This window comes from Thermobia domestica, chromosome 8, assembly GCF_964235325.1.
Source record: "Thermobia domestica chromosome 8, izTheDome1.hap1.1, whole genome shotgun sequence".
Taxonomy (NCBI): domain Eukaryota; kingdom Metazoa; phylum Arthropoda; class Insecta; order Zygentoma; family Lepismatidae; genus Thermobia; species Thermobia domestica.
The window spans coordinates 88,630,410-88,658,059 of NC_137461.1; the positions used below are offsets into that span (position 1 = coordinate 88,630,410).

At 36.5% G+C, this 27,650-nt stretch overlaps 1 pseudogene across 1 annotated transcript; it reads right to left on the reverse strand.

Annotated features, from left to right (window-relative positions):
• Positions 1-4,214: 4,214 nt before the first annotated feature.
• LOC145693043 (glucose dehydrogenase [FAD, quinone] pseudogene) lies at positions 4,215-27,353 on the reverse strand (annotated as a pseudogene). The gene is made up of 2 exons (XR_014132697.1): positions 27,089-27,353; positions 4,215-8,310 (listed from the first exon to the last, which is right to left on the reverse strand). The product of XR_014132697.1 is annotated as a glucose dehydrogenase [FAD, quinone] pseudogene (transcript).
• Positions 27,354-27,650: the final 297 nt, after the last annotated feature.

Sequence of the window (27,650 nt, forward strand, 5' to 3'; positions counted from 1 at the left end):
GCATAACCCCGTTGTTGAATAATAACACCAAGGCGAAACAAACTTATTTCTGTGAATATGTAATACAAATACATAACGCAAAATATCTAAATCAAAAAACCTGGTTTAAACCCCAAAAAAGCCTGGTTTAAACTGCCCCCCCAAAACGGGTTTTTGGCATTTTCAGAAACAACGATGGTTTTTGCCAACTCTGCTTACTTTTGTATATAGGAGGTTAAAATGTGTTTATTATATACATTGGTTAATCCTTTGGAATTCATAATGTAAAAATGTTGAAGTAAAATTGTTTAAAATATCTTTTCGAAATTCATGGTTTACTTTCGAGTTTTTATATTCTTATCGGCATCAACCACTAATTAAATGACTTTCTGTGTTATAGAGAAGCGAAACAAAGTCTGCTTTATCGATTTAAAGCAGAATTTTGAAAAAAGCCCAAAATTTCCCAAGCAAAAAAGCAAAGCAGAAAAAACCGAGTTTTTTTCCAAAAAAGCCGGTTTTTTTCCGAGCCCTTGCATCTCTACCTTAGTATGAATAAATTGTTAGTTTATTCTTAAAAACGAAAACAAACTGATTAATGCAAACTGTGACTGCGGGGAAAGCCATGGTATTTTGTCAAATGTATATTAGCCTTAATTACACGTAGCTTGCGAGAAACTGGTTTTATTTCTTATATATAATTATATTTATTCATTCATTAGAAAAATATTTCTACTAATACCGTACTATTCCTAATAACTGTTAATATTTTCTCGTTTCAGGTAAGCTCTTTGCAGATCTTTTCGCTTTTGCTTGAGATTAAAGCAAGTAAGTAGTTTCGTCTTTTTTAAGTTTAATATTTTATTTTTCACACATGCAAAATGAAGATCGTCTAACAGCAAGAACGTCCCACGGTTATACTCCCAGGGCTAAGGGAGATTGTTAAATGAGATGAAAGATGGATGGTACGGTAATGATGGAATAAAGAAAGTGGGAAGAAACTGGAGAACTCCGAGAAAAATACCCACTTTGTGTAAGTTCATGACAAAACCCACTTAGCGCCAGCTACGATCGAATCAGCTACCCCACGCAACAGAGGTGAGCGCTAACTTACTGAACCACCGTTGAACCGAGTAATTTCCTTTAAAACTTCGATAAAAACTCGCAATTCTTGTAACGTTTCAGCGCAGTAACGATTCCTTCCTCAGTTTATCTTCTCGCCTAATAACGCAGACCTGGTTTTTGCCCTTGCACTCCATTCAGAGATATTTTTCATTATCTCTTTCATTATCTGTTCTTTTTTGTCTAATCCTTGCTTATTTTAGCGTGTGCTCATCCTATATTCTTCACCTCTCCATTTCTCCTTTAGCCGTAGCGCAGCGGCTAGTAAGCTTGCTTTTGGTCCACAGGGTCCCGGGTTCGATTCCCATGGAAAGGCGTTGAACGTATTAAGATGTTTAGGATTTCACCTTAATCTCCACCTCCTAGGGCTAAGGGAGACGGTGACAGTGAGATGAATAGTAAACTAATCATGGCGTGAAAAGAGATAGGAAACGGGAGAACTCCGAGAAAACCCATACACTTGGTGTTTGTCCACCACAAAGCCATTTGTTGCAAGCTGCTATCTAACCAGCGATCTCACACAACAGAGCCAGCATAATAGATATATAGAATACAGCTTCTGAAATTGAATAGAAAACAAAACAAATATGGATTTTAAAAGGCCAAGTTTCTTTCTTTTTTATTACAGACTCAGTGGTAGAGCGTTCACCTCTGATGCATGAGGTCCCTGGTTCGATCCCAGCTCGCGCCAAGTAAGCTTTGTGGTGGACAAAAACAGTGTGCGTGGGTTTTCTTGCGGTTCTTCCGTTTCCTCTCACTTCCTTCATCCCACAGTTTCATTTATTTCTCATCACTATCGTCTTCTTTTGCCTAGCCGGCCCTAACGTGGGACGTAAAACTTAAAGATTTCATTTTTTAAATTATTAATTTAATTATAAAAATCTCCTAATCATATCTGAGAACTGTAATCAACTGAACATCAACCATGAAATTTATTGTAAGAGGTGTTAATATTTTCAAAACAAATTTTTAGCATAGTTATTTTATTTACTTTACATACAGTAAATTCTCAAATTTGAGATGGACTTTCAGGTACAAAAGTATTGTTCATATCCATATAATTATAAAAGTGATAAACAATTGTAATCGATAAAAACCATGATTTACAAATATTGACAATTCGTTTAACTTATGAGTTTTTTTTATCCTCATTTTTACACAATTTTATCCAACTTAGTTTCTATAGGTCAAATCATACACACGTGCTTATCTTCAATTACAATATAGTGCTTCTTAAATTTATACTTCAGTTATATTCAAATTAAAGACTTGAGAACTAAATACAATCGCAAACTGAGAAGTGTCTACTAATTATTGCTACGAAAATGTTTTTGTTCAGCACAACTTTTCAGTTTGTGAATTGCACGTACTTAAATATTTGAATAATTACTATAGTAAAACAGAAATAGAATATCACAATACATTATGATTTAGAGCAAACCTTTTGTTTGCTCTTCGTTTTGTTATATTGCTTTTAAAATAATGTACAGTGGTTTAAAAAGCCACTGCGCAGTGGATTATGACTAAGAGATACATAGAAACAATTCACTACAATAAATGCTGAATATGTGTATCTTCAACATGCGACTTCAAACTACATGCTTATCTTACATGTAGTTTGAAGTCACAAGTCAATCCTCCTACGTATGTTTGCTAACACTCGAAATAAAGACCGGTGATCGGTAAATTCCATATACCTTAGCCTATATGTGATGGCGTCGCTCAGTTCTTCAATAGCTTTAGTCGATCCTGATACCATTCAACGAATACTGTTGAACCACTTTCCAATGAATAGTGTTTCTCATGTAGCTACTTGTCACTCGCACAAGGTGACCAGAACTTTTACTTTCAAAAACGGGACGCATACGAATCGGCGATGGTGGGGTGAGAGAGTGACTTCCACATTGCATTTTGGGACCCAGCAGTGTTTTTAATTTACAAAATATAAAAGTAAGAATGATAACACAGTGTTTCTAACTTAAGTAAAAGTATTACCCAACAATACTTTTAACTACTTGAATACTCAGAATTTCACTCAATTCCCACTTGAACCACACAACACTCTATTTTCATTTGAATATTCAGAAGTTCTAGGCACGGCTGAACCTTCCCAATGAGTGTCGGTACGGAAGAGCGTAGAATTTGCATTGACCATTTATATTTTGAATAATAATCACGGGACATCTGGGTCACTTTTGCTTAAAAACGGGACATTTAGGCGTCCCGTTTGAGAATCAGAAAAAAACGGGACAAGGGTTGAAAATAAGGGACTGTCCCGGCTAAAACGGGACGTCTGGTCACCTTGCACTCGCACAAAACAGTGTTTCAACCAAAAAAAAAAAAAAAAAAAAAAAAAAAACACTTGCCGGTTCATTGTTGACGTTATAACACTTACTCGATACTCAACAGAACTCTGACCGATCTTTAAGCACAACAACAGGTTACAAAACCTTCTTTATTATGCAGTCTTTGACTCTATCGAATTGAAAGTTAAAGTCTAGCTTCGTTCGTGTGTGTAGGACAAAGCATAACATAACATACATATACAAGGATAAAAGTAAATATTTAAATCCTTTTCTCACAGCAGCAAATACATCCACTGCGGAGCGACTTTTTGAATGCATTGTTTAAGGACTATAATACTATACATTCTTATCTTGTGCAGTACTTATACACAATTATAAGCTAATTTTTATAGTTTAATGTACTAGATATGCATATCGTCGGCGGCAATTCAAACCTGCTATGTGCATTTTGCAGGAGGAAGCGAAAAAACAGTATCCTGGTTAGCTTTTTGGCTTTATTAAAGTGACGTTATAAGTAATATTTGATGCTGCACGTAACTGGTACCTTCTCAAGTTACTTGAAAAGGTATCAAGTTACGTGCAGCATCAAATATTACTTATAACATCACTTTTATAAAGCCAAAAAGCTAACCAGGATACTGTTTTTCGCTTCTCCTGCAAAATGCACATAGCAGGTTTTGAATTGCGCCGACGATATACTGTTCCTTTTGATTCGAATTTAATTTTACCGGAAACCCAAGCACATACGAAAGTTCGATAAAGAAAGCAAAAACCCGTACCGGTACATACGGTAATTCACATTTATTTTCATGAAATATGTTTCCTTACCTTTCCTACTTTCGATCTACAAATTCTTTAAAATTTCTTGTTTCGGAAATTTAACCCACCAAAAACAAATTATGCCAGAAGTGCTGACGAAAGAACAGTAAACTTTCGATTATCCATGGTCTTTCTCTACTTTTTTCTTTGTTTCTTTCTTTCTTCTTTTTTTGTTGGACAAAATATTGTTAAGAGGCGTCATCCCGGCGAAATTAAAATACTGCTACTTTTACAGTAATTATGTGATATCTTCAAATAGATAAAAGATAATTAAAATGTGGAACAAGAGCGCCCTAGACAATATTATTTTGCGAGAGGTACCGTTATCACTTGTTACGTAGTGGGTTTCCGTTTCCAAACGTTTAGAAACGCGAAAATAAATGCCCATTTTCAAAATGGCTCGAAATTGAAAGCTGATAAGTAAGTCGTGATAACGGTATCTCATGTAAAATGATATTGTCTAAAATGCTCTTGTTCCACATTTCGATTATCTTCTATCTATTTGAAGATATCACAAAATTACTATAAAATTATCGGTATTTTAATTTCGTGGGGATGAGGCCTGTTAAGAAAACTTTAATCGTAAATAAATATTTTAACAGAAAAAAAGGAAAAACAGGTACTTTTTTTGAAGTAGTAAACCAACAAGCTTATAACTACAGAAAACTACTGTGTATTAGATCATAGTTATATGTGTAGACCCTTCTTCTGAATAAAAATTGTACAAACGCATTTTCGTGTTGATTGTTTATCCTTGCCGGCCATTTTGTGGATTATCCGCGGTTGCCGCTCCATCCAAATCCGCGGATAATCAGGAGTTTACTGTACGTCATACTTGACAAATCTGTTGTTTGAGTGATGCTCAGACGGCGAATTAAGCAAGAATTAAGTCTTTATTGACAAATGCACTGAATATTATTTTATTTAAATTTAGAGAGAATAGTCTAATACTATTCTTCCTTATTTCCACATTTTCTTAAAATTTTAGTAGAAAGTTAGAATAGGGCTAATGATCACTTTTCATTATATACAGTAATTTGTGAGAAAACTTCTTACGTACTTAATGTTGGTATCGTATACACTAGTTGAATTTGTACTTTAGGTATAAGCACATTTAGAAGACTATCTTTGTCCTTTTGGTGGTGGTCGTAGTGTTTTGAAATCATTCACCATCACTTGTATGCATTAGTCGTAATCTGTTATTCCCTACATTATCTGTTCCCCAGTACCTGCGCCATCTTCTTTTCTCAGTCCTCACCTTTATATGTTTTTTTTTCTGATTTCTTCGAAATGAACTGGAATTCTAATGATGTAGTTTTACTAATTTCTTATTCAAGCCTCTTTAACTGTCCCCCCTTTAAAAAAATGAATTTGCATCATATTACTTCTCATTGCATCATATCAGTCATCATTCAATATTACTTAAATTAACCCATTAATGCATATGATCCAAATAATCGGATGTCGTGTTAATTACCTTTTAATTCATTATAACAACACATCCAGAACTTGCGCGGATAAAATATTTTTGTCTGATTCTTTAATAGTCGTGAGCGGGTGTTATTGTTCTCGAAGAGCTGATACCTTTGGGTTTACAGGGCAAATTGTCCAAAGACTGCCATTGTGGTTGAAACAACAATAATGTTTCAAATACATGATTGATGAAGAAATGTCAGTTTATTGTCAACAACTAAAACCGTTAACCAAAGTAAACGAATGTTAATGTTGTATGAAAAATAAAATACAATTCATGATTATCACATGATTGATGAAATATATTACTGCAAGTGTTCCCTGAGCATATGTTCAGATATTTTATTACGCCTCCCGCCTATTACAGTCAAACTTTCAGGTAGAATCCGTTGCAGTTGTTCAAAGTGTTTACAGTTGTGTAAAAGTAGCCCAAAATAAATAAATAAATAAATAAAAACTTTACGCAAATATTACCTCTAGGAAACTTCATGCACTAGTGGGTTACATTTGAATATTAAAATATTAAAATTATATGTCACAAAATTTATTTTTCACGAACTAAGAGGGCATTTCAATAGATTTAAAGAAGAAATTATTAAAATCAAATCATTAAAATTGTGATTCACTTCGAAGAAAACAGAAAAAAATAATTCCCCATATAGATCAGTGGGCTAAAAAAAAAAAGCAAAGATGGCGAAGGTATTCAACATCGCAAGGTTAGAAAAGAATGATCTTTTCGTCCCATACTTAATACGATAGTTGAAAGAGAAAAGTTTCCAATATATATTTCTATAACCAGTCCTCTTTGATTAAATCACTTCCTTTCTCTGCTACCATGTAGACGACACCCATGATGTTACTAGAAGGACAGTTTGGCATTATGGATGCGTCTATGACTCTTAAACCTTTTATACCGTGCACTCGTAGTCGAGGATCCACCACCGCTTCCTTGTCAGTACTTGGACCCATTTTAGTTGTCCCAGTCATATGATTTTCAGGAATTGCGTCTTCCCGTAATGCGCATGTCCAGTATTCATATGTATCGTACTTATGACCCTGACAACCTGGTATGCGTCCTCTTCTAATTCGAGCCCCAATATTTTTCATTGCCTGTGTTTGTACCAATTTAAATGCTATCTTAATGCCTTCAATAATAATAGCCACATCGTCAGGATGAGTTAAGTAATTGGCATATATTAGTGGTTTATCAAAGGGATCTGTACTGGCGAGCTTTACAAATCCAACACTTTTCGGCCTCAAAAGTGTCGGCACAACTGAAATTGAAGGAATTTGTGTCAGATGTTGACATCTGATCACAGAACCGTTTCGATCACAACTAAGTGGATTCTCTCGAAAATCTAATTTAACATCTGGAAAGTTTTCCCGTGGATCTACATATTTGGTATTCACAAACGCAGTCATTTCACCTAGCCCTCTAGCAGACAAAGGACCCCTTCTATAGACTAAATACTCGTAACTTGAATCTAATGGGGAAACTGGTTTAGCAGGTTGGTCGGTGTCCACTGTCAGTTCGAAGCTCATGTGGTCTTGTAGGTTGTGACCTACTTTGAGATCGGCAACAACCGGTATTCCTAACTGAGTGAGATGATCATGTGGACCAATACCTGACAGCATAAGAATTTGAGGTGTGTTTATAACTCCTGCGCACATAATAACTTCTTTTCTAGCTTGAACAGTGTGTAAAATACCTTCACGCATATATTGAACACCATGTGCGTGTCTGTTAATTGAGTCTATTAGAATTTTTGTAACATGTGAATGTAACGAAATATGTAAATTAGGACGCAAACGAATCGGATTAAGGAATGCTTTAGCTGCGCTAAATCGTGCACCATTTTTAGCTGTCATCTGAGATCTCTCAAATCCTGTTTGCACCTCTCCAGTTGTATCTCTAACGTCATAACCTAATTCCTTCCCAGCTTTCAATATTGTGTCCATAATATCCCAATGATGAGTGTACTTTTCCACACGGAGATACCCACCAACCCCATGATATTTCTTGTCTACTTGATTCAAGACACCATTGTCTTCTGATTTTATGAAATATGGTAAGACGTGTTTGTAACCCCATCCTTCATTACCCATCTTTTCCCAGATATCAAAGTCTTTTCTGTTTCCTCGAAGATATTTCATACCATTTATCACAGTTGTGCCTCCTAACGCTTTCCCTCGTGGTCTGACACATCTACCTCCAGGAGCTCCTCGGCATGCTGTATCTTGAGGTTCAGTTGAGTATTGCCAGTCCAAATGTGTTCCTTGAAGACTCATATAAATTGCTGGTACTTGAGCTATTGCAGGTTCTAACCCTCCAGCTTCGAGTAAAAGAACAGTCCATTTATTTATTTCGGTGAGTCTATTAGCGATCACAGATCCAGCAGCTCCGCCTCCCACTATTATGAAGTCATATTCCTCATTCACGTTCTCCACATCAATTGGTTGGTTCTCTGCGTCTGCCAATTCGCACTGACTTCTTACTAATACATCAAGGAGACCCAGAAATAAGTAGGTTCCTGCAGGACATACTTCTACTTGTGGTAATATATCAGATATTTGCAAGAAATCCATATTTCTGGAAGGGAAAAGTCCGAGCTATCTGAAACATAGATTGAGAAAAGTCTATTAAACTCTGAAATTTTGATTCAAATCAATACATTCTAGTTACGTAATTAGTTTTCAAACTCTCTTTGAATATAGTATTCCGTGAAAAATTAAATTGATGGTTGGAATGGAACATAATAAGAAAAATGCTTTCCTAAGATCATTCAATGTCTTATCCACTGAGATTCATTATCACAGAGAGAATTAATGGCCTCATAAAAAATGCAATGTACTTTTTGCTATTCTTACAAAAATTGCTTTATGTTGAACTTATAATCATTGATTTCATTTTATAAACTTGAAAATGATTGAATTTCGAAAATAAATCCAAAGTATGTTAAAAAAAAAAAAGAATGATATTAGTAAAAAGCTTGTTAGAAGACATAAGTAAGAAAAATCGGTAACACGAGCATTAACTTTACTGGATATCTGTTGTATACGTGAACATAAAATCAAAGAAAGAATAAGAAAATACATATTTCATACTGGATATATTCAGTGGTGCTATTCAGCCGGTTCGCGAGAACCGGTTGTTAAATATTTCGAGTTCGCAGAACCGTTTGTTATACCCAGACATAAACGTACACATATATACATACATAACACATGACGTAAGCAAGAGTGAAATAAAGAAGCGAAATTTGTGAAAACATCTCTATTTTTCCCGCTCGCATGCATTGTTGAGAAAACAAGCAACTTTGAATTGTTTCAATTCAAGGGCAAACAGAAATTTGAATGGCCGGGCTCCAAGATATTTATCTGATGCGACCGATAAAGTTTTCCAGTCATGTCAATAAAAGGTGTCCAGGTCTTAATTGTTAATTCTTTTAAGTTAGTTGAGTTGATTTGGGGTTTAACGTCCCGTTCAGCAACGAGGCTATATGAGACGTGGATCTGCTGATTAACGTGGAATCCGATCCACATGAGCTCCCGCCGGGAATCGAACCCGGGTCTCCAGGCCAAAGGCGCGTACGCTAACCGCTTAGCCACGGAAGAGCTCTGTTAATTCTTTTGAATGCTCCATATTTGTAGAATAAATGTTTAAATTTTCCAGACATCAATAGACTGGTTTTCGTAAAACTTTGACTAAATCTCACTAACAATAATACACTATTGTATATTCTGTCATATGTGTCCTCCTCCTAAAGGAAGTTTAGTTTGAACATGACGCTACAAAATACAATAGAAATAGTTCTTAATTCGAAAAATAAGAATAAAATATATATAGGGTGTTCTAAAAATGGCGCCCACGTACAACAGAGAGATATTCTTCAGGTTAAAATGAAGCGAAAATCCTATATAACGGCATACCTTCCAAGGTCTCTTTGAGCCAATATAGGGAATCAAAATTTCACTGAGACAACGTCGCAGATTAAATTGGAACCATTAACATTGCTCTACGAATACACCAAGGCGTTACATCGATTGTTACTCTAGTAAGAGCTGCTAGTGTCAACTTTAACTTCCATCTGGAAAGAACCGGTGTAACTACAGTATTTGATAGATAGGTTGATCTTCTCTGTGGTTATTTATCTGTGACGCTGCCACATAGTGAAATTCATCTCCAAACGAGCAAACGAGGACCCGAAAGGTATACAATTATATATATTTTTTTCCTTCGTTTTGATTTGTAAAATAGTGCTCTGTAGTCCGTGGGCGTCATTTTTAAAACACCCTATATATATATATATATATATATATATATATACGAGAGAGAGAGAGAACCGGTTGTTAAAAAATTAGAATAGCACCACTGGATGTATTAGCATATATAACAGTTAAAATGTTTCTCATAAACCATTGATTGAATTAGAACAAGCAATTATGATATATAAAATTTTGTTTGCTTTGACTATAAAATTTGGTTGCTTACGTATGTATCGCAAAATCAGTAACAAAAATATGGTGTTGAGAAATTTGGCAACCGTGTTGCAAAATTAGGACCAATCGTAATCTGAACTTACTACACTAGCTATATACCGTACTAACTAAATGTAGGCCTATACTAGCTGTACTTGGCACTAGGAGAATAAGTTTATGAGAAACTTCTAAATTCCCTTCTCGATTAGGATACTTATTTCAATGAAAGTGCAATGAAAAGAATACAGAAAACGCCCTACTTTTGGAATAATATTAAATATCTAACCCTTCGGAATGTTCTATCCTTTTAATTAAATTCATATGATTAAAAACCTAGTTTAAAGTGGCTTATTAATTCTCTTCCAAAAGCCATTTCAAATGTGTCAGCCGTTTTCCTGGCCTTCAAAAAATTCGAATTCGATACAGATCCGTCATTTTTCATACGTTATTTTTCATCTTCTCCCCCACCTTCTGCCGATGGGGTTGACCTTAGACTTAAGCAGCATTACTAGCCTCACTATTCATTTCAGCGACCCCGCAAACTGGATTCCAAGTCCCACCCCTTGGGGTGTCTTACTTCCCCAGTATTTTTTCTCGGATTGTATGTCATATGTCTACCAAGTTTGGTTGAAATTGCTCCAGACATTCTGGAGTTGCACTGGAACATACATTCATTCACATATATCCACATATATAAAGATATACGAGCAACACTTTCTGCGTTGCCCCTGTAAATTCCTAATCCAGCTGATATACCCATTCATTAAACTTGGAATTAAATACCATCGCGAATGTTGCCTAATAGCTTAGGGACCTCGAAAACTATGGACTCGACACTACTCTCGGTTATTTGATACATTTTATTTTCACCCCTTTTCACTTCCATGCCGATGGAGCTAAACTTGGACTTATAATGCTATCGGAAGTATGACGGATCTCAGCGACACAGAAAACTATGGATTCGACACTGATATCGGTCGTTTTTGATTATGGTTACATGTCAACCGCTGCCCACCGCCTTAGAATTGCTAATGGGGGTTAAATGTGGACTTAAACGGTACTATTCATCTCAGGGACTCCGAAAACCATGGACTGCTTACTAATATAGGTCATTTATTATTATTTTTACACGTTTACTACTTACAATGCCCCATAGGGATGCTAGGCCTTAATCGTACTGGGAACTGAACTTCGACTTAAACGTTATAGGAGGCCCCGAAAAGTAGGAATTCGATATTAATATAGGTTATTTTCAGTTATTTTTACATTTCACCCTTCTCCCCCTTCCGGAATACTAATGAGGGCTGAACTGGGATTTAAATGACTTCGGGTGTGTTACTATACATTTCAGTGACCCCGAAAATTATGGATTCGACAGTAATATCGGTTGTTCTTGGTCATTTTTATACATCTCCCCTTTCCACTCGTCTTTGGTGTGCTATGGGCTCTTACCCCCAAGAATACTGGTTTCCGGACTGAAACTAACATGCGTATCAAGATTGATTAAACTGCTCTAGGCGTTCCACAGTTAAGTTGTAGCATACACACACGCACACACATACACACACACATACATACATACATACACATTTGTCTCACTGTTTTCAAGAATCGAAAATTGCCCCTGCCCCCTTAAAAGCGGAATTTTCGAAAACGCCAAGATTCTTCTTATTTTTCGTATGAGAAATTAATATTCTGGGTCTTACCTTCCCAACTGGAGCGGTCCGTTAGGTATTCTATTTTTTGGCAGAAAATATCAATCCTCTTACCCTCCATACGACACGGATTTTAATGAAAATGGCGTCATAAAATCCCAGTTCGAGGCAGGTACTGTACAAACCATATTCATAAATTTATTTCAAATGCTACTTGAGCCGTTTCTCCGTGATCGATCACAAACAAAATCAGTTTATATATGATACGCGGGCTACGTTTTCGTACATCATCCTGAAAGCAACGTCCTCTGTTACATTATAACGAAAAAACGCCTGAGTCGTGTGAAATAACTTTTGAAACATAGTGTGTACTTCGAACTAAGTTCTTATCATATTACTTCGAGTAAAATACGTATCAAAGGGGAAGAAGGGGATCGGCAAGATAAAACTCGATATATAAATTTTTCATTTTATTTATTTATTTATTTTAACTGGAACATGATCCAGCATTTCCGAAAATTCTGCTTTAGCAAAAGTGGAGGGGAGAGAAGGGTCTGTAATATTTTCTAGCTTATCTGTCTCACCATCACAGGAATGTTGAAATTACTTTCGAAAATACAGGGTGTCTGTTGGTCATGAAAGTCAAGAAATTTAGGTTTTGGGTATTTTTTTTTTTTTTATTTGTACAAATATAAGAATAGATAGAAAAATTTTGTTCTGTAAAACGTCAAACTTCACCACCAAAAATGTCTATGGTCGGTTTTAGACGCTACAAAATCACAAGCAAAGCACGTTTCTATTGCATGCATGAAAATTCTGTCTAATTCGCACCCAAAATCGGTCGTGAGAATGTTACTAAATTTTAAGGTTTGGGAAAGAAAAGGTCACGAAAAAATCACTAAATTTCATTTTTGAATTTAAGTAGACACCCTGATAGCACTTGACTCAAGCTAGTTTTTATCATGTTACTGTCATTACAATTCGTATCCTAAACGGGCGGAAAGCTGGTTAAAATGAATGCAAAAAAAAGTATATCACGAGTGTCTCATGTTATCGAGATTCATAAGCTCATTGTTAGTATTCCTCACAAGATGAGACGAGAAATAACATTTTCTCGTCTCTTGTAAATTTTGTAGAAATACCGTCTCCTCCCGATTCTCGAATATTTTTTTTGTCTCGTCTCGATTATCGGAAAAGCCTTTCTCGTTTCGTCTCGTTTTATAAATTTATGTACAAAATTTATGCCCTGATTTTTTTTTTAAATTAATCTAGAAATATCAAAATTCTTACGCTTTACAAGAGGTCCACGAAAGGTGTGATAGAACATTATTTAAACCATATTTATTATTGGACTGTGTTTTATAATGACTTGCGTATCTTTAAACACTGATAAATGCTCTTCGTCATATTTGCATAACTACTTTATCTATTTATAGTTTTTATATTATGAAACATGCACAACTAAAATGATGTTTGAAATCGAAGACCTGGGTGAACTTATTGCTCACGAGACTCGAGAAATTTCTTGTATCGAAGACAAGACAAGATTTGTTACGTTTCTAATCTCGACTCGAATTTCAAGTGCACATGTCTCGTTTTCGAGATGAGAATCAAAACGAAGCGAGAAAATGTTTGTCTCGCGGACAATACTATAAATATACCACATTGACTTGACATCTAGTCTTCGGTTCCAAGCGCTGCTATCGGCTGAAGGAATTCCACTGCCTTTGGCGCAGACGGCTGCAAGGCTCTCTCGCTTAGCAGTAGCTCAACCCTTATTAGCTCAACGCGTGGGTGTGTCGAGGGTGTGAGCTTTAGTTCACATTTTTGCCACGGCTCAAGACATTTTGGCAGCACTATAGTCCTTATTAATAACAAGTTGAGGAATGTGCAGCGTTTTCGAAACTTTCGCTTCTAAATGAGAGTAATTAATATATATATATATATATATAAAATATTCGGAGTTTGTTTCATCAGGAGAAAATAGCTTAACCGTTTGAAATTAAATTCGGAACATACTTAGGACTTGGCTCAAGCCGTATTTTTATTGTTATTTGTATTGAAGTCTGTGTTCTAGGGGAAGGGGCTAAAGAGGTTCATATATACCTTTCAAATATTTTCCATAAACTATTCTTTCTGTGCGAAGAACGGGTATTTCAGGTATTGTTATAATAATAATAAAAAAACGTACACACTACGTCATATGGTGACGTAGTTAACTGTGGACGAATAATATTTATTTAAAACTAGCGTCAATTATTCGCTTCGCTGGATAAAAATAAGAAAAAATGGTAATAGGGTATATTCCGTTAGTCAGTCAGTTTTTTCTGTTATTGAATTGCTCTCTGGTATCAGTAATTTTCGATCATTTCTATATATTCCCCTGCCGAAGTTGCGGGCCTGAATTTGGATTTAAACGGCATCGGAAGTGTCACTGTTCATCTCAGGAACCCTGAAAACTATGGATTCGGCACTAATATCAGCTATTTTAATCATTTTTAAATATCTCTCTCTTCCCCCTCCCCTAAGTTGTACTATCAAAGTGAAAAGATGAAAAAAGACTCAGGCCCGTGCCTCGTCTATGTTGAAAATTTGATCGAGATCGGTCGGGTGATTCAACAGTTATTAAAACATACTCACTTTCATTTTATTTATATAGAATGTTAAAATCTGGGAAATAATCTTATGAAATTTGAACAAAAAGAAAGTTATATACCCTAAAGTAAATGGATTTTTATTTTTAAAAAAAATAAATGGATTTTTTTTTTTTTTTTAGTATTGTAATCATCGGATGAGTATGTTGAATGCGGCTATTGCGGCATATTTATTGTTCTGTTTTTATTCGCATAGCTGAACTCCATCTTAAATAGTGTTTTTCCTGCTTTTTCCGTTAAGTGTAAGATCCAACATATTACTGCTTCATAAAAAGTGTAACTATATCAAATAGTTATTATTGTTTTCCATCTATAATTTTTGATGACATTCCAATCATGCATGCGCTTTGAATAGACATAGAAGTAAAATCAGAGTTGTAATACGTAGTTTATCTACTTTCACTATTCAATCTGCTATCTAGGAAGAACAATGACGTCATCACTTCGTGTAAACATTTCTTACAGAAAGTGATTTCCTTTCTCCGAAATATGACTTAGCTTTCGAAGTTCGGATGAGCACGAGACGAGACAAGCAGAGACAAAATTTTCGTGACGAGATATGGAACGAAAACTGAGCTCTTCCAGTGGAAACAGATAAACGTTTTATGCGTATGCCTTTTATTGCAAACGAGATGGATGATTAATTAAAGTGAATGATTATGAAATACTTAATGAAATGAGAATGTGGAAGAATCCGGAGAAAACTAACGGAAACAATGTTGTCCACCACAAACTCACATGGCCTGAGCCGAACCAATGACCCCCTTGAGAGAGAGATGAGTATTAGATCTAACACTGATCCACCGTACCACTAAGTAAAATGATAAGCAATTTTCTAAAATTAGACGAATGCATCAGCTAAAAATTGGTCATTATGTATAAAGGAATATTAGCCACAATACGTTAAAAGAACTTTTTTGTCCTAAAAAGTTTTAACATTCAATCAGTACTTTAAGGCTATCGTACGTAGTTTCACAATGTGAAACGTAATTCAGATACCGTGGATGTTATACTGTACAGTCCAACTGCAGAGCATTTTTGGTTGCATAACGGAAAAGGATAGAACTACGTAGTAGTAGAAAACAATTACAACAATTAATTTTACAGTAAAACGATAAACGAATGCGAAAATGTTCTATTGTCGTCAGGGTTACATATTTGTACAAAATTTGAAAGCTCTTTGTAGTATGAAAGTGTGTGAAACTGGAGTTGCAAGATTTGATTCTAACAAATAGGAAAGCAACATAACTTTAAGAAGACATTAAAAGAAATGCAGCTACCGACTAAAAAGTTCTCTATAGTCCATACAGGCTTGACGATGTCTTCAAATATCAGTGATTCTATCAGTTTTAATGTGGAAGAAAACATTATTATTTTCGTCAACTGCATGTTCCTTACCTACTTACAAATACGTGACCCTTGATCAAACTATAGTAAGATATTCAAATTTAAATTCAATGATAAAATGACAGGAAGAATAATGGCACTTTGTGCTTTTAACATCTCAAGTTGCTTACCAGGCAAGGTGTCCGAACTCATGAGGTCGGCGGTTACGATTTCGAAACTCACGCCTATTCGACCTCAACCTCACGAAATACGCGCGTGATTGAATGAAGCTGATATCGAAATAATAATGTGAGCATGAGGTTGAGTGAGCATGATGTCAAAATGATATTGTGTATAAGCGTGCGGTCAAGTGAGCCTGATATCAAAATGATGTGAGCATAATGTCGCAATTATGTGGTGAGCGTTAGATGGAGTGAGCGTGATCTGAAAAGGATATTGTGAGTGTAAAATATTTAACTCACAAGTGTATTTTTCTTTTAGATTTAAACAAAATATCTAACCGTGGCTAACATAACTGTTTGACATCAGTTTAAACAAGAAACAATACTCTAGGTTTTATATACCTCCTCCATAACCCAGGCATATGGGGTTTTAATCTCTTAAATATTTTTTGAGGTTTAACCAAAAATATTTTAAGCTAAATAAACTTAATGTCAAAATATATTTTACCTGTTAACCTGGAAAATTTTCTGACTCGTTATGTATTTCCTTATATGGTTAGCCACTGTTAAAGTCACCGTTACCCCTGAGGATGTAAACGGATTTAATCGTCTGTCGGTTGTGAACTGGATATGACGTGTTTCAGGAAATTGTCCGGTTACATATTTAAACCTGACGCATAATATCAGTTTTTTCTTCGCATCTCTTTTCAACACTGATAGTGATACCATGTATGAAGAGTGTTGTGTATTAAAGTTAGTGCAACATCATATTGAAATGTTATTGTTAGTAGGACGAAAATGGACGAGTTTTTCTCTGAAAGAACTAGTGCACTAAACATTCTAAAAGTGTTTCAAACTATATTATCAATTCTAGTTGGTAATGCCTTTCAGAACGATTTTTAGGTTTGACGAATGCTTTATGATCAGAAGCTAGAAATCTTATGTGAAGGACATTTCAGCTATGCAATACCTTGTGCTGAATTCAAAGTATATGTTAAAACGAAACATAAACTCCGTATTGCTGCTTGTGAAAACAAGAAAATGCTTTTTAAATATAAAATACGTAGAATAAACTTGGCTTGAAATGCATTAATAGTTCTTATTGTGTATGTGTAATAATATTGGCTTTAGATGCAAAATTAAATATAAACTGTTCTACAAAAATGTTTTTTTTTTATTTTTTTTTAAATTATAGTTTTGAATTTGTTCGTTTCATGTTCGGTATTGTCTGTTTTTTATTGTAAAGGGAACCTGCAAATTTGTTTAGGGGACGTGGAATCCCTTTATGAATTGACTTCATTTATGAACTCAGCCGAGATATCGTTCTATCTATCTATTGCAAAAAGAAAAAAAAGACTTTTAACAAAATAAGTCTCGTTCAAGATTTAATCGTGTGGAGCAACAGACAAACGGACGTACTAACATTACAATCTTATAAGGTCCATACCGTTATCCTAGTAAATTAATCATTATAGTTTTTGGATATATTTCATATTTATCTATATACATAAAATTGAAAATGCCTATGTTGTGACTTCATATATCTTGAACCATCCGACCGTTCTCGATTAAATTTGCCACATTGATGAAATTTGGGCCTGGGATGTTTCTTATCACTTCACTTTGACGGTGTAACTTAGAGCAGGGAAAGGGGAAGATATTAAAAATGATTGAAAAAATGAGTCGATATTAGTGTTGAATCCATAGTCTTCGGGGTCGCTGAGACAGTGACACTTCCGATGCCTTTTAAATTCAAATTCAGCTTTTTATGTCCAAAATTAAACGTTTTCTACCCGTTCGAAGAGTGGGTATTCAGCTAGTATATTAATAAAATACACTTTGTCAAAGCACTAAATATATTAAATACACTTGTGTACCATTTTCAACAATGTATCATCACATTCATCAGACACGTTATCGAAACTGTTACACATAGTGCTTTGGTCAGTGTGTGTTCTATTAGCACATAAAGAAGAATAAAGAAAGGGAAAAGGCCATGATGATGATCAATAATTGATCCTACTCTCGAATGTTTTATCGGATCGGATCAACTACTCGGATTTGTATCCGAGGCGAGTCATTGGGAATTGAACGTGGCATCACCCATGTACAGTAAGCACGGGCGTGAATGACTTTGAAAAAAAAAAAAAAGTTTTACGTTCCACGGTTATGCCGGTTAGACTAAAGGAAACGGTGATGATGAGAAATGAATGAAATGGTGGAATGAATAAAGTGGGAGGAAACGGGAGATCCCCGAGTAAACCCACGCACACGGTGTTTGTCCACCACAAAGTTCACTTGCCGGGAGCAGGGTTTGAACCCGGTACCCCGTGCACCAGAGGTGACGCTCTACCACTAAGCCAAATTGTGTGCGCAACTCAATAGGCTTAGCGAGAGATAAGATACGTGTTTTTTTTCAAATGTGTTGGCGTCGCTAATAAAACAAAGAATAAGAAAAGTAACAGAATTTATGGCTTCTTTAAATAGTAACTGTTTATTTATTTACTACCAATTATTTGAATATCTAAGGAGAAAATTGTAGTGTACTAATTTGCAATATTATTGACATTGTTCGCAGCCTGAGTTAATGAACATTAATGTTCTTATGTTTGGGTCACCAACCGACCTTAGAAGGGAATTTTATTCATTCTTAAGAAAAAAGAATTAACTATGTAAAAGTGCAGTGATTTGATATGCTAATTTCTGGTATGCAAGTTCGTCGTGGATTCGATAGTTATACGTTCAGGGGGAGCCTGAGGAAATTAACACGAGAAAAGTGCTATTATCGAACTGCTTTACACATTAACAATATTATTTTACCATATTATCTTCGCTCTTACCGTCGTTTTCTTTAGCCCATGGAACATTGTCGTAAATTGTTTGTATTAGTCCATGAACATTTACGGATCGACTGAAGTATTTTGAACATATGAGTTAACATTTAAACCAACTAATCATTTATGGAACACAGTAATGATAACAAACTAGTTAGAATTGGCTGATTACAGAATAAAATGAAATGAAATTTCTGCTTCCTTGTTCCTTGAATATGTCATGTTGGCAAGGGGAAGCGGATGATTATAAAAGAATTGGTGAAATGCAGAGGCAGATCCAGGGAGGGGGGCGATTGTCCCCCCTCGAAGGGAAAACTTTCTTATTTTAGATATAAATAAAACCCGTCCCAGGGTTTGGAGCTCTAAAAAGTAAGTCTAAGTAGCAGTATTACAACCCATCGCCCCTCTCCCAGAAGTCCGTCCTGGATCCGCCCCTGGTGGAATGGTTATGTGGGAGGAAGCGTGAGAATCGCGGACAAGATGTTATCTACCACAAACTCATGTAGCCTGGGTTCGAACAAGGAAAACCTGGAAGGTGACAGGTCGTTAAAAGACGTATGCGGTCTGGCGTTATCAGGGTGATATACGACACGCTTACTGGTGACCAGTTCCGGCTCTTTTTTTTTTTTTTTTTTTTTTTTTTTTTTTAGGTCCCTGTGTAATTATACGGGAGCTTAAAGTTTCAATCCAGCTATATATATCAAGATCGGTTAGTGACCAGGCTAGGCTCGCCGTGTGTATGGTACTTTATTTCTCGGTAACTTCTGTCCAGATCTGAATCAAATTTTATGAGCGAATAGCTCATGGTCTAACGAATAAATACTGCTATATGTTACACTGTGGGGCTCGGCCAGGGACAGACTCCGTTCGCCTCGACTCACCTTGTAAGTGGTATTTTATTTCTCAGTGACTAGTAGGCCGCGCCTGAACGAATTTCAGTATACAAATAACTCATCATCTAAGAACTAAAGATCGCCGTATTTGGTGGCCGGGCTTGGCTAGTAACAGACTCGGCTCGACAACAGCTTTTCAGTCCGGGAGCTTCTGAGTTCGGTTCACCTTTGCTTGCTTAATTGTTAGGTGCATTCACGGTACGACAGTACAGGTTCGAGTCTATCGTCCTGCCCAGCGGCAGCAGCACATGATGCTCGATGCCCTTCCAATCTCTCTCAAAGCACAGCGTAACTTCCTTCGGCATCAATGTTGCCAGAGGACTGTGGAGGTTTTCACTTCGATCACGATCTTTTGCGTACATTGTTGTGGTAGATTATCCACTTTTCGTCACTAGTGGTAAACCGCTTCAGAAATGGCCTGTGTTCGTTAAGTTTCAGTCGAAATTCGTAGATAGAAATTCGATCGAGTAAATTTGTTTGAACCACATAATGTGACACTCGAACGTCGAGGTTCTTTTTCTAGTTTGCTTTCTTCAGATAGTAGACCTATAACACTGTTTGATGATGGATGTTCAGGTCATTGGCGATGTCATGATTGCTTACATGCCTGTTTTGCTCGACTTTAGCTGTGATTAGTCGCCCACTACGAGGAGCATCTCGGACATCGAAATTTCCAGAAAAAAGTGTCCTAACATCTTTTGGTTATTTGGAATATATTAATAAATTATTCCTATTAATAAATTAACCTTCCTTGGTTTTTTCGACTCATTAACACCATATAATAGATGCGTTAATGATTTGTAAGAAATGAACAGAATTGTTTGTTCCATTTTCGAGAAAATCTTGCGAACCAAGTTCATTCCATTAGTACGGTAAACGTGATGTGGGAGTATGGCATACTCCCACTTCAGATGAATTATGATCATCGTACCCCTACCTCTGATTCCTATTTTTGCATTCGGCATTAAACCTGAAGTTTTTCGTGATAACAAGAATGTATCTTAACTCTGAATTGTTCTGAAATGTATCACTTCCTCAAATTTTCCATTTCGATTTGGTTATAAGCAGAAAATAATAATGTTCCTGATAATTCGTCCTAGGTTAGGGTTGGAATTAGATTTCTAGCCTTTCTGCATCTATGGCCATGTTAGCCATGTCATTTATGAGAGATGCCGTCCCTCGGCAATCACACTGCCCAGGGAATCTGAGAGCAAGAAAGGAATGGAGGAGGAAGGAAGCGGTTTACGACCATTATGTGAATATTTAATATCATTCCGGCACTTGTATGGTGTAAATGAGAGAAACCTAGGTGGCCTGAAAAAGCTTTTACAGTTCTTCGATAGTGTTCCCACCGAGAATCGAACCCGAGACCGCTCGCACTGTCTACGTTACCTGAAGCCACCAATTCCTCCTGGTGCTATGGCCAGTAAAACCTCTGGTACACATACGGAGAGACTAACAAACGTTCAGAAGTTGCTCTCTCAAAATACATAAAGTAATAAATCACACAAATAAAAGAAATCAAAATTTACTTTTTTTTTTTTTTTTTTTTTTTTGTAAATGCACAATTTCCTCCATTTCTGTGGTTGCTCGAAAATGGAGAAACAACAAGGCCTAATACTTTATCACATATTCTACGTATGTATTCTACTATCAGTCGTTATTAACGTATTGTTAAACACTGTTTAGCGGATTGATAAGAGAATTGTCGTTGTACCGACATTATTATCTTTAACAATAAGTACACAATTTACATAGCTTAATGATTCTGTAAACTTTGTAGAATTATTGCGTAGTCAGTGTAAAACCTTAACTGGAATTTCCTGAAAGTTGAAGTGTCCCTGATTAAAAGTTTTCATTAATCTCACAATAGACAAACTATGCAAAACTGATACTTAAAACTACACAACGGATAATGGCAAAAACGTATCAAATGACATAAAACAAATAACTGCCTGTGGTCGCAGTGATGATTTCCAAGGATGTTATAAAATAGAGAATGTGTCAATACTGAAGATTTCATGAAGCCATACGTCACAGCTTCGCCAGACCATCTTTATTGACTCAACTCGTAATCAACCTCCCGTAAGTTAAAGTTACAAACTACAATATATTACGTACTATTTCTTAAAAAATAAGCAAGGAGTCAGAAGTGAGCCCGATCACGAAACCAATTGAGGTTAGTGAGCCCGAGCCCGAGTGAGCGTGAGTCTCACAGCTCATTAAAGGTAAGGATCCCAAATCGGAACGTAATTTGCGCGTGACCCAAGTGAGAGCAAATCTAACTGAGGATAGTGAGCCCGAGCTCAGTTGAAAGAAGTAAGCCAAAGCGCGAGTTCATTTGATGCTACGGGGTCCGAGCCCCGCTGAAAACAATGAGCCCGAGCTCCATTGGAGTTAATGACCGGAGGGCCGAACGAAATTGAGCATTAGCCTAAGCGAGCCTGAATGCGAATGCAATTGAGATTAGTGAGGGCAAGCCCCATTGAGGGGTAATAAGCCTGAGTCCAAATGAGCATGTGTCCGAACAAAATTAGTGACCGCGAGTGCCAGAATTCTAGTGATTGTAAGTCTCATTAAAGGATGTGAGCTCGAGCCCGAGTAAACGCGAGCCACAGCGAGAGTACTGAGCGTGAGCCTCACTGAAGATAATGAACCCGAGCCAAAATTAGAGCAAGTTCTACTAACGTCAATGAGCTCAGGCCTCATTGATGATTGTGAGTCCGGGTCCAGTAGAGGGATGTGAGGATGACCACGAGTCTAGTTGATTTTAATAAGTCCGAGCCCTACTGAATGTAATGGATTCAATCCAAAGTAGGCATACGCTCAAAAGAGTGAGCGTAATCTCCTATTAAGTTATTGAATGCGAGCCTTATTGAATAATATGAACGCGAGGCTCATTGAATTATGAGAGCCCGAGCACAAATGAGTGCAAGCCTCACTGATTCCAGTGAGCTCGAGTCCCACCGAGTGTAGAAACCTCAGCCAAAGTAAGCGCAAGCTCCAAGGAGGCTAGTGAGTGTGAGCCTCATTGAAAAGTGTGAGGACGAGCTCGAGTAAGCGCGAGCCTCAATGTGAATAGTGAGCACTTGCCCCACTGAAAGTAATGAACATGAACACAAATGAGCACAAACCCTACTGATGTCATTGAGCACAAGCTCATTGATGGTAGTGAGCCCGATCATAAGTAAGCTCATGCCCCAATGAAATTAGTAAGCGTCAGCTCCAAGGACGCTAGTGAGGCCAATCATCATTGGAGGATATGAGTTCGAGCCCGAGTAAACTCGAGCCTCAATCGAAGTAGAAACGCAAACCCTATTGGAGGTAATGAACACGAGTCCATAAGTTGCACACGCGACCATTTTGAACGTTAAAGCGAAGATTTAAATAAAAACAAACAGAATAAACACTACATAATCACATATGTTCTCAGAGAAGCCTATGAGATTTAGCGATGCTCATTTATCTTCGGCTTCACCGAGTTATGGAGATATATATAGCTATAGTGAAATCCTCTATCTTACAATATCCTTGATAATTTCCTGATGTCTTCAGTGCCCTCTCTGATTGCAGTTTGACTATTCCATTAAATAATTATTAATTTTACGAGTAGTATGCGTTACTGTTCCGACAAGTTGTAACTCAACAGTTTTTTTTTTAAAAAACTTATGAACAAAGAATCTGTTCCTGCAGTATAACTATCAATTATTATTGACAACGAACAACATTAGTGGCACAAAAATTAGTTTTTCTCGAAAACTACGCATGAAAAGATACACCCCCAAGCATCGAATTCTGTTAACCTTGTTGTGATCTGTCGATTGATATATAAGTATTATGTTCAGACAATATTATACAATTGTATAGTCAGCAAGTTATTCTACGGTCCCATGGCTTTTTCAAGGTTAAGGGTCCTTTTTTTTTTTTTTTTTTTTTTTTACATACTAAAAGGAACTCAAACTTATTATTTCATATTATGAAAACAACAACTCACTACCACATATTATTTATTAATATTATTATATTTCCAGTATGTTAACTTTTTGAAACATTGCCTTAATAATCCATGAAGTTAAAATCACAGATGGTAGGATATGTAGGATGTTTGTGAAACCTCATTGTTTGTATTTATGTGGGTAACATTTTTTTTTTTTTTTTTTTAAATAAGAAACCATTAGATCCAACTGAAGTCTCTGTTACGTATTAGCCTTTGCACCTTTATTCATCCAGTAGGCAAATGAGAGCACAAAGTAAATGGTTAATTTCGCTTATTTCGATTATTTTAACATGTTGACGTGGTCTGCTTTAAAAAAAATCTTTTACATTGTGTTAAAACATATTTCATTTCCAGTAAGTATTAAACAACCTTAGTATACATCATCATCATCATTATCATAGGTATTCTGCCTTTATTGGCAGGTCACTTGCCGCAGCTGAGAAGCTTCCATGCTCCACGGTCCTCCGCTAACTTCTTCGTCTTCGCGTATGATCTTTCTGTCTTTATATCATCCATTAATTGTAGTCTCCTTCGCCCTCTCCCTCTCTTTCCCGCACCATACCCTCTAGGACGTCCCTCATGATACAATCTCTTTTTAGGCAATGTCCCAACCAGTTTCTCTTCCTCTTCCTAATAATATCTAAAAGTGTTCTTTTCTCACCCACCATTTCTAACACCCACTCATTCGTTTTCCGCTCGACCCAACTAATTCTTTCCATTCTTCTCCACACCCACATTTCGAAGGCTTCCAGTCGATTTTCATCACCTTTACGTAAGGTCCACGTTTCCGCCCCATACAGTACAACACTCCACACGAAGCATTTTATGAGTCTTTTTCTCAACTCTTTATTCAAGGTCCCACAAAACAGACTTTTCTTCCTCCTAAAGACTTCTTTCGCCATTCCTATCCTTGCTTTTATTTCACGTTCGCACTTCATGTTATTACTAAGAATACTACCCAGATATCGAAAACTATTCACTTGTTCTATTTTCTCCCCTCCTACTTTTATATTTGACACCGACCCCTTCGTTCCAATCACCATGGCTTTTGTCTTTCTAACATTTATTTTCATCCCATATTTTCGAAAGCCCTTTCTCAGGTAGGCGCCTGCACCTATTCTTTCCTCGTTTGAACATTTTTCTTCGAATTTTTTAGCGAAAAGATTTCTTATTTCCTCGTTTTTCAACTTTTCAGTATTCAACACTTTGTTATCTACATTTTTCAGTTGAATATCTACTTCGGCCAGCACAAGATTATGATCAGAGAAAATATCAGCCCCGGGAAGGGTCTTCGCGTTCTTTAAGCTATTCCGATACCAGTCCTGAATCATAACATAGTCTATCTGATATCTTCCGCCGTCTATTGGTGATTTCCATGTATATCTTCTTCTCTTGTGCTGATTGAACTAAGTATTCCTAATTACTAGTGAATTCTGTCTACAGAAATTCATCAGTCCCCCTCCCCTTTCATTTCTTTCGCCTAAACCATATTTGCCTACGATACTACCTTCCTGTTTTTCTCCCACAACTGCATTGAAATCTCCCATTAGAATTATGCATGCACCCTTCTTCTCCCTATCTATAATTTCTTCTATTTTCTCATAATTTTACTCTATTTCTTCAGTTGCATGCGAAGTCGTCGGTGCATATGTCTGTATAACCACTAGATCCTTCGTTTTCCCTTTTAAGTCTTAACATCATAACTCTATCATTAATAAATTCTTTCACTACCTTCTCCTTTAAGCGCCTTCCAAGAATTATTCCTATGCCATTATGACCGCCCTTTTCATTACCTGAATAAAACATTCTATATCCTTCGCTGTTCAATACCCCATTACCTTTCCATCTAACTTCACAAACACCTACCAAATCTAAATTATTTTGTTTCATTTATTCCTTAAGATTTTCTAATTTTCCTCCCTGTAACATAGTACGTACGTTCCATGTCCCTATCCAAAACCTTTTGCTCTTCCTTGTCTTTCTTCCTCTGTCTGTCTTCCCCCCATTATTACTTTCTCGTCCAATATTCCTTCCCATTCCATTCCCCTCCCGGAGATCCGAATGGGGAGATATTTTACCTCTGGAACTACATTTTGACCTGCGAAAGACCATTGTTCATATGTTCTCTTTTTGCTGCCAGCAAACTAGGAAAAATTGAGTATACATATAATAGATAAATTTTAATTGGGAGAGAGGATCAGGAGCTATTTTAGGAAACCGGATTCCCATTTACATCATCCTTGACTGTACCACTGATATTATAGTTACATAAAAGTTAATATTTAAAACTTAATAATAATTTTGGGCTATATCTCATTAACCATACGTTTATGTTGTCTTGCTAGTGCGACAATGAAAAGCGCGATTAGGGTAATAACTTAACCATCAGTTTCATCTCAATAGATGGGTGTGGTTTTCTTAACCATCAGTTTCATCTCAGTAGACGGGTGTGTGGTTTTCTTCTCATACAGAATCAATTTTTAGCTTTACAAAAAAAAAAAAAAAAAAAAAATCATGTCTACTTTCTCGAAAAGTACGCGTAGAATTTACAGTGATTTGTATAATTTTATTCAGCTCGATCAGACTTATTGATTAGTAGGCCTATATGTTTATATTTGGACATTTTTGCCACGTTAAATGTTAATAGTGTTATAGGACTAACGAACCTTGATGAAATCAGTAGATAATTAATACTTTAACCCAATGATTCCCAACCTTGTTTCGCTGACGACACACTTTACTGCAGGCCCAGAACATCGTGACAGGCCAGTAGCCAGCCCACAAATGTAAGGGGGGGCGATCCAACCATATTATAGTTCATTTGCAAGCCTAACGTGAAAATTTAGGGAGGCCGGCCCCCTAGACCCCCCTGGATACGGGCCTGCATCGTGACACAGTTGTTTAAACTTTTATTTACAGTAATACAAATTACAATAGTGTAAGCATATAAGTTTCTATAAAAATAGTGACTCTGCATAGTACTGAATATTGTTGCTGTCGCTAAAGGCGTTGACAAGTACAAACTGTCTCAAAATTAAGTTTAAGTAATTATTAAATGTCTTGTGATTTCTACATTTTAAAATTTCGCGACTCACCTTACGGGATTACGTGTGCAGAGGCGTCATTTGTGGAGGGGCAATTGCCCCCCTGAGTTTGAGAAACACTTTTTTTATGCATACAAATAAATTGACATGAAAGTCTCATCAGTGGACAATCTTGCCCCGCCTCTCGGCAAAATCTGAAATGACGCTACTGCTGCATGACACCAGTATGTCGCGATACATAGGTTAGGAATCACTGTTTTAACATTAGTTGATCCATGTCCGAGACGAACACAAGATCTTATATTAGCTATACATTTATTAATCTTACCTCTGGAATCTTCCTTGTGACGCTGCTGTTTGTGTGTATGGCTGTCGTCCCTTCCTATTTTCCTTCTGTTTTACATCTGAATAGAAAGCGAGCGATAGATCCTGTCTGAATAGTACGTATGTGGAAATGAATGTCTTCCGTGACCCCTTTGTCTGTCACAACCAAAATATTTTTACCAACAATGCCTTTTCACCCTGTTTCCTCATCACTTTAGCTGATCAGATCATGTTTACTTTCTCACCTATGCATTGCACCCCTCACTTGTGTTTGTCAATGTCTTCCCTTTTTCTTTAGTGATTTTGCAGATAACAAGAAATAGACCTCCCCTTCTTTTGTCATTGTGCTCTCAGCTTAGACCTATTTGGGTCGATGAACTGAAGAAATCTCGTTTTGTTTAGTTTTAAGTTATTATAGTACGCTGTCAAACCATTCAAATATCGTACATATTTGATGAGGAAGTTCACGTGAAAGTAGGTCGAGGCAATGATTTAGAATATGTGCCTACCATTATATCCAATATTTATGTATGGATTGTATTTACCTGATGTATTTTTTATTAAAA